This window comes from Alligator sinensis, unplaced genomic scaffold (genome assembly GCF_000455745.1).
Source record: "Alligator sinensis unplaced genomic scaffold, ASM45574v1 scaffold1443_1, whole genome shotgun sequence".
In the NCBI taxonomy this organism is placed as follows: Eukaryota; Metazoa; Chordata; order Crocodylia; family Alligatoridae; genus Alligator; species Alligator sinensis.
The window spans coordinates 348162-356998 of NW_005842876.1; the positions used below are offsets into that span (position 1 = coordinate 348162).

At 40.0% G+C, this 8837-nt stretch overlaps 1 protein-coding gene across 1 annotated transcript in view; it reads right to left on the reverse strand.

Moving 5' to 3' along the window:
* Positions 1 to 8837, reverse strand: part of LOC102377378 (adhesion G protein-coupled receptor L3-like) — a 496226-nt gene that overhangs the window by 328251 nt on the left and 159138 nt on the right. Inside the window, exon 3 of the mRNA XM_025192002.1 lies at positions 2433 to 2497. The gene's annotated coding sequence lies outside the window, so the exon portion shown is untranslated. The remainder of the gene's footprint in view (positions 1 to 2432; positions 2498 to 8837) is intronic.

An 8837-nucleotide genomic window follows, 5' to 3' on the forward strand; every position in this document is an offset into this window, starting at 1 on the left:
GTATGCTAGAGTAAACAATGTTACCGTCTAAAAAGACACTGACTCAAGTTATCATCAAGCTTTACACAATATCAAAGTCGCTAAAGCAATTAGCTGCTACAGAATATCAACCACCATAATTAGAAAGACAACTGAAACCTGCAGGAGCAGAAACAGAGAGGGTTAACTTCTGTGGAATGTCCAACACATTTATTACTTGACTCATTCTGGAGGCCAAGTACATTTTTCCTTACGCTTTCCCCCCAGCATTTTCTTGCTAGTGATATTTTTTATATTAAACAGATACTGTATATATGGTCCGTTACTAAAAGCTGATTAAAGACCATAAAGCACAATTCTCCTGTAGGCTAGGTACAGACATTCAAAAAGCCTGAGGCAAAATCCAAATTATGCGGGGTTTTTTGTAAGTGACATAATTTTAGATTAGTAGTGACCAGAACAGACATTTGCCCTTTGGGAGAGGGGGCAAATCTTAGACTGGGTTCCACCATTTTTAAACCAGTCTGTGTGTGCCAAACTTCTGTTCTGTTTTGGGTATAGACTGGTTTTGTGTGCTGAACTTCTGTTCTGTTACTGGTATCAACTGGTTTCTGATCACTTATTCCAGTAAAAATCTAATGTCTGTACCTAGCCTTAGTGTACTCTTGAGTACATTTCAGCACTCTTCCTGGACAATTTCAGGGCTAGTTCAACTTCTCGAGAAGGAAGACACTTCTAAAGCATTAGAATATCTATATATTGATGTAATAGTGCAGCTTATTTGTTTTTGTCATCTTTGTTTATTCATCCCATCCAAAATGTAATTAGCAATTGTGCAGCAAGGTAGATTCAGAGGCTACTTGCAGATGTTAAAAAAAAAACAAAAAAACCACGCTTTACTGGAAGAAGAAGTGCATTACTTTAACCCAGCTCTGCAGTACCTGTATAGATCAGGCACTTCAGCGGGGCTTTTTGGCACTTATCTAAAGCTGATCAATCAGCTATTAAATAAAAGTGCCAAAAAAGCCCCACTAAAGAGCTTAATCTATACCAGGGGTGTGCAGTTATTTCAGGTGAAGGGCTGCTTACTGAGTTTTGGTAAGCCATTGAGGCCCGCATGACAGGCAGCCAAGGGCAGATAAATATAAATTTTCTAAATTTTTTAGGGGCTCCATGGGCTGGATGGAACGGCTTGGCAGGGCGTATCCAGCCCACAGGCCACATTTTGCCCACCTCTGGTCTATACAGACGTCAGGTGAGCCGGGTCCAAATAACACACTGCCTTTTCTGGGCATGCACTGGGCTTGGTGTGGGAATGTGCCGAGTTTAAAGTAAAGCACCATTTGTTTGTTTTTTTTAACTTCTACAAGCAGCCACAGTGCATTTTTCAAATGAGAATAGTGGAATAATACATCTCATAAGAATACCTTTACTATTTAGGCAGCGTCTTTCCTGACTCATGCATTTTTTCCTTATATTCTCTGCATTTTATTATACTTTCCAAGGTTTTTAATTCTTATAAAGTCTACTTGTTTATGCCCAAGTATCTCCACCTTCAATTGATGAATTTCTTTTCACGTTAAGTGCTATGGCCTCTGTGGGATTTTTTCCCCCACCATGACTTTTAGGCACATTTGCTAAGTGAAAGCCTGAGCATAGCCCTCTCCAAATCCCTTCAGTTCACTAGGCCATAGTAATGAATCACACTAATGCTGTGAGAATGTCCTCCAGTCTTACTAGTCCTTCCACTCCATCCCTGTGCAGATGGAAGTCTGCATCAGTGGATACAGGCTGTGACTAAGAAGTGAACAGTGCCCTCCCTATACCACTTATATAGGAGATGCAGGGTGAGGAAGCCAGCCAAGTCTGCAAGGAGTCTCACCATCCCAACATTACATAAAAACTAGAGACTGAGGCTATACTAGTACTTGCATTGGTTCCATTCCTTCTGTCAGATCTTCCCCCTGTAGGGGATAGCCCCTGGGCAAACTCCAGACTGCAGTTCTTTGTGACAACAGGGATTGGACCAAAGCCCTGAAGAGCTAAACGCCCACAGCATCCCACTTGTCCAATGACCTACACAGGTATCCTAAGAGAACAGAGCAAATTTAGATGATTTCACAGCCGTTTCACTGGAATGCATTAGCATTTGTTTCTCTTTCACCTGTTTAACCTTTATGCACACTGAATAATTTCACAGTATGACACTCTGCACCTCCTTTCTTCATCTACATCTCATTTGGCTGCTTTTGTTTCTGTATTACTTTTATGGAAAGAACTATTGTAAAGAATTGTGATGGCTTCTGAGCTGAAAGTGTGAAAGCACTGCCTGAAGCACTGAAAATGTCACAGGCCTATGCAGTATGATAGGATTGGGCAGTTATCTGAACACCCACTACACACACTGTGCGACAGCTAACAAACAAGGCTTGAGCCTACTATCTAAAAATTACCTTTTATGTTCTTCAGTTGCTAAAATCCATTCACTATTTTTTGCAGATTTCTGAATTCAGCATTTCTGAAAAAAAAGAAAAAGAAAAAATAATTATATTTGAGCTGAAGATTTATTACATAGTCATGAAAAGTGTTTTTACATGCATTTATAACATACAACAATAAGTACCATTTCTTTGATGAGTATATCTGGTTTATAAAGGACAATAATATTAATTTTAATACAACACATTTGTTCTGAAAGCAAAAAATAAGTGTATAATCCTCAATGATTGAAGAAAATAGTGGCAGTCATCAATGCCAATTATAAAGAAAGAGACAGACCACTGGCAGTGAAAGGACAATGTACCTGGAATATCAGATCAATGTATAATCCAAGGGTCCAATTTTCCATTTAAGTGATTGTTGAAGAATTCCACTCAACAGGAGCAGCAACAAGTGGCCAAGCCTTAATTTAGTCTCCAAATGTAACTATAGGTCTAGCTCAGTTTTATAGTGTAGAAGGAAGAACACAATGAATTACTTCGTTTAGAAGTATATTAAAATGACAAATAAGAATTAACAGCTGCTAAGTCCCAGTCAGATGGAACCCACTGTTAATCAAGTGCAGTCACTGCCAAAGAGACATCTAGAGCAGGGACTCTCTAAATCTTTTATGACATGGGCTATAATATATTGCATCTTCCTTCTTGAGCCCCCTCCTTGTTCTCTGGTATGTGCTTCTCAGAAAATTTAATTCTGCATATGGTAAAGGCTGGAGACCAGAGCTGCTCCTTGGACCATTGCTTTAGAAAGATCAGTCTCGAGTAAAACTACCCCACAGACTTGATGGGGTTAGGGTTCTGCCTGTAGGGTAAAGTCAGTTCAGGCAGCAGAGACCACTTCTCCTTTGAAATTATATTTAAGATGCCTTGTGCTGAGTAGTAAACTCTGTCCACAAAGATCCTGTTGAGTAAAGGAACAGTTGTACTGATGTTAGCAATATTTAGCTGGTCCATTAATGAAACTACACAAGGGTAAAATCATATCCCCACTGAAGTCATTGTATTTTTTGCCACTGGGCAGGAGTTCACCCCAAATATTTACATTTTTCAGTAGACCTCTGCTTTTCTGTCATTATGAGAGCCTGGACGAATTTGTGGAAGAGGCCCTCAGAAAAGCTGGGTTCAATCCCCTTATATTTAGAGAGATGCCAAAAAGCAGCCCATTGCAGCTGATGGTACCCAGCAGTTTGGGCGGGGGGGGGGGAAATCAGGGAAGGTTATTTGAAGCCTAAATCCAGGCTCAAGAGCTTAGTCTTCATGTCACCAGTTTTGAATGGTTGACTAGAAAAGTATAAGTATATGTGAATAAGAAGAAATAGGGGCCTGATCCTGCAGCTTTTAATTGGGCAAAACTGCTATTGTAGCCAACAAGAGAATTTTAAGTTGTGTAAAAAAAATCACACACTTAGATTCACTGATTGTTCTGGCTTGGCTCGGGTTGCTGTTTTACTGTGCTGTTTACAGTCCTGGATTTTGATCAACAATGGATCGTTTGAGAAGGAAATTTAGTTTTACAGGTGCAGACTGCAGAGTACGCTATGCAATACTTCAAGAGCAGCATCCAGTATTCTTTATTTCTAGGAAAAGTGCCATTTGGTTGGACTACAGTCCTTATACATTATGGCAACAACTACATTCTTTTTCAAGAAACCACTGGAGAATAACTTTGATTTGACTAGCGCACTGTATGGCAGAAACAATGGCTTGCCATAACAGTCTCAAGAAGTTAATATTAGTTTTTTTTACCCGATTACCTTGCTGCAAGTTTTCAAATAAAATTCAAACAAAAGGCTCTTAGTTTCATTTATGATGTCCCTGATTTCACATCTTTTTTAATATAAAATTGTACACATAGCACAATATACAGCGGTTTATGGCTCTACTGTGTCAGTTTAGGATTCAGAGCATGTTTTTCCCCCTACATTCTTCTTTATGCCAAGGCAGGAGCATTGGCTGATGAATATTTTCCCTCCAACTTCCAAATGCATCACCTTGTGCTGATCTTCCCTATACGCTATTCACGTGCAGATTTCAAATGCTGTCTGGGGATACCTGTTATTATTTTAATCACTTAAGGAAACCACCCACAGATCCTTGGGCTGCAAAGACTCCAACAGCTACAAAGGTAGCAACAATTAAAGGCACAGCCATCCTCTGGATTTTGAGTTACCTAAGCCCTGCAACTACAAAACATGTGCATTATTGCCCTGTCCTGTCCGCCCCAAGATGTAATTTAAAAAAAGTGGGTGGTGTTTTAGCTCCAACCTCTGTTAGCATTGGAGTTATGCAAGGAGTATGCTATAAAGGAGTTACAGTTCATTCCCTCCTGCATGCTTATGCACACACCAAAATTTATATTTTGTTTGCTTGTTTCCTTTCACACCATATCCTCAGCTTGGCCACTCACAGGTCCCCATCCTCCACTCCCTGCACCAGCTAAAATATGCCTTAGAAAGTGCACTACAAGTCAGACTGCCTGACCAAACAGATGCGGGGGTTCACTTTGGAACTGAAAGTGCCATTCGGCAAGTAGCATCACTCAAGGCTCGGTGAAGTAGAAAATCATCTTGTGTCTCTTACTCCAGTCTATATTACATTGTGGAAACAACCTAAATAGCCTCCCCTACCTGCAGAGATTAATTCTATCTGGATAGCATAGCTTCCTCAAAACAGTCAACTTTTACTAACACTACTGCTGGTGTTCTAAGGCGGTCTTCATATCCTCCACTACTGGGACAAATGCATCTCGCTAACCAAATCAAGGGCAAACTATTCTGCAACTCCAGATGCCAAGGTGAAGGCAATTTAAACTAAAAACTACTGCACTTCCGTGCTAAAGCAGAAGCTGCTAGGAGATGGAGCAATGACACTCTCCATTCTTTGGTTCCAAAAACTGGAAAGAAAACACATCATGATATAAGGGCATAAGCACATGATGTGTTCCAACAATGCCAAACAGCAAAGTGCAGAAGCCCTTCCCATGAATGACCCAGAAGCCTAAAGTTTCAGAAGTGACTAATAACTTTAATGTGCCCTACCTGAGGTGCTGGAATGGTTAGCCTCTTTTCCCAAAGGGGCCAACCACCCAACCTCTGAAAATCCTACCCTTCCCAGAGCACATCTACATATGCACTTTACTGTGCAGACTAATTTGCTGTACAGTAAAAAAAAAAAAAAAAAAGCATCGCTGTCTACATGTGCATGGCAATTAGGCCGGTGTAGACTAATTTACTGCAGTTGGATAGTCCTGTCAGACACACCTATTATTCAACACCAGAAAAAATTACTGCATTTAAATGCCCATGTAGACAGTGACATCTGGATTAGTTTACTCTGGCTCAAATTGTGCCAGAGTTTGTTCAGTCGAATTAATTACATGTATAGACATGCCCCCCCCCCCGGTGTCTCAAGTTAGACAGTCAAAAATCTCTTTTACAATTTTACTCCCATTCAAATTAATAAGTGAACACGCAGGATGAAGAGTATGAGAGTGATGTTACACAACAAGGTAGTCTATCCATGTCTGAGGGATGCAGTTCACTTTTAATCAGGAGATGTTGTAACACTTATGGTTGGTCTCGTATATAATGGACTCTAGCCCAGGGATGTAATCATTAGGGTTTGCACCTTGGGCAGCAGTGGGCATCATTCATGCACCCACTCTAACTGGGTATTCCAGGGCTGGTGCCCCAGTTACCCACCCCTTGTTATATTACTGCTCCAGCCCATAACACAAGAACCTCTGCAGTTACAAGTTGAGGGGACTTAATGGCACTGGAAACTGAAATACTTTCTCTAGGATGAAAACCAATCAGGACACAGCACAAGGAAGTTCCCACTCTCACTGCCCTGTCTGTGCTGGCCTGGTGGACATCAAGAAAACTTCTCCCAACTAGAACTAATGCACATACACAGTGTATGCTTTCCAAGCACCCCAAATTACCATTCTCCACTGTGAAACTCTTTTTGATGCCGGTGATTAAAAGTTAAAAATTATAATTTGTAATGCAGCTGAAACCAGAGCCTCGCTCTTCTAAGGACACGATGAGAGATGGCCCCTGCCCTGAAGTGCTTACCATCTATGTAGGCAAGACAGGGAAGGAACAAAAGGTGAAATAAATTTCCTGGAGTCAAACAGGAAGTCAATGGCAGAGCCAAAGATAAATCCCAGTTCCCCCATCAGTACCCTGTCCACAAGGCCATTCAGACTCTCTAGTATTAAACTGATCAACTTCTAACAAGCTTTATCAACAACCAAGAACCAAGATGAAATCAAATTATGTCTCCATAACACTATAACCAGCTCTCTTAATACCTCAACATGGATGAAAACTGGTTGCAATTCCTTCCTGCAACATTCCTGTTTATTTTGTAGTAGCTCTTCAAACTGGGCTAAATTTTAAAGTGAAAAGTAATAGGTTCTGTGGGTGAACAAAACCTCAAGGGGTCAGATTTTCAAGAGTGCTCAGCTCCCACACAAGGGGCTGTGTTCACAAGACTGCTTTCATCTCCCATTTGAGCCAAGGCTATACAGGGTTTTCTGACAATACAAGATGGATTAAGACCTATGACACTGCACTGCTCTGGTTGCAGCAAGCCTCCCTTTCAGACTTCTTACTAATGAACGTGCGTAACGGAAAAAAATTGCCTTCTCACCACACGTAACATAGCCTTCTCTCCCCCTCCTGCCTTCCAAAGGGAGGCATTAGGACTTTCTGTAGTCATTACAGATGTCCATTTCATTAGCTTCTTCTTTAGTTGCTACTTTCAATAATGAAAACCACTGCAAAAAAAAAAAAAAAAAAAATCTTTTCTCCACCATGTGTTTACAACTTTTAAGAAATGGACAAATTAGGTATGCACAAATATCAAAGTAAATGGGCCATTTTATCTTATGTTCTAAAATTTTAATAGGATTTTGCACTGTAAAATCTACAGTTCCATTTGCACGGCAAAAACTCCTAAGTCACTCAGACATAAGCGTTTTACATACCTAAAATATTAACACACAGATAGTGATATTATAAAGGGTTACATTTCTAACTACTTTTCCCCTGAAATCTAATATGCTAATAAATGTGATCTACTTTTCACAGATTACTGGCAAAGTCCTTCAAAGAAAGTAAAGCTGGAAAATTATTAAATTTTCTTCTGTATAATTAATCTGTAAAGAAGAGAGCATTGTGCACTTTACAAATAAAGGAAAGATAAAAGTAAACGTGTGCAAAAAGAATATAAAGCTTTTAGCCTTCGCAAACAATTCTAGCACATAAAATATTAAAAGTGATGCTAAACTAATCTTTGGCAAGAATTGGAAGCAACTGGCTACAGCTCATAATATAGATTACTCTGGTTTACCATTTTAAAGACATTAAAGTCTATCATTATGGTCGTGTATCACAGCAATGTACATTATCCTCCACAAATGTCTAACGTGGTATATTACAGTCACGCAAATTAGACAGACTCCACGGCAAAAAATGTAAAAAGATGCAATATTTAAAGTCGACAGGCAGGAACTTTCTTTACTTTACAGAGAGCAAAAGAGAGTGAGAGAAAGTCCAGTCCTGTCATCCTGAAAGTGAATGGCAAACTCCCATTAATATCCACAGGAAAAGACAGACACAGGCCCACAGCATCTGGGAAAAGATTCATTCTGGCAATCTAAATACAGCACAAACTCAGTAGATTAATGATTTGTGGTAGAGGAGTTGCCTGCCCTCTTTTTAACACTTTGGTGCTACAAGAACAGAGCAGCCCATTCCCTAACCCTATGATTACTTGGTGGCTTCCAATACAATTTCCCCTTCAACAATTTTGGATTTCTGTCTCCACCTCTTTCTTCCTCACATGCCTAAAGTCTTTAAATCTGCTCTGTGAACATATAAGGAGCTTAAAACGTATCCATGACACTATCGAGAACATCACAAACCAAATGTTGTTCTACTTTAGTTAACAAGAAAATATATGTTCTACCGTTTATGAAAAGTGTGCATTTATTAAAAGGATCAAATCACAGGGTAGAATTTCCACTTTCAGCCCACATGAAGGTTTTTCTTCACAGAATGAGACTCCTGCTGTTCAATATACAACACAGAAAGCCACCCATAGTAGCTCCCAAAGTGAAATTTTCCCAGCTGGAAAACATATAGCACAAATGGTGTTATTTTATTAGACATCCAGATTTGATTATACAAGTCTCACCCCTCCGCTCCACCCCAACCCCCCGCCCCCAAGAAAACAAAACAGTTTAAGCACAGACTGGTATTTTATTACACACTCATAGCCCTACACACCAGGATGACTACGTACACATCCAGTCTGGTTATACACTCTGGGCAAGACAATATATGAAAGAGT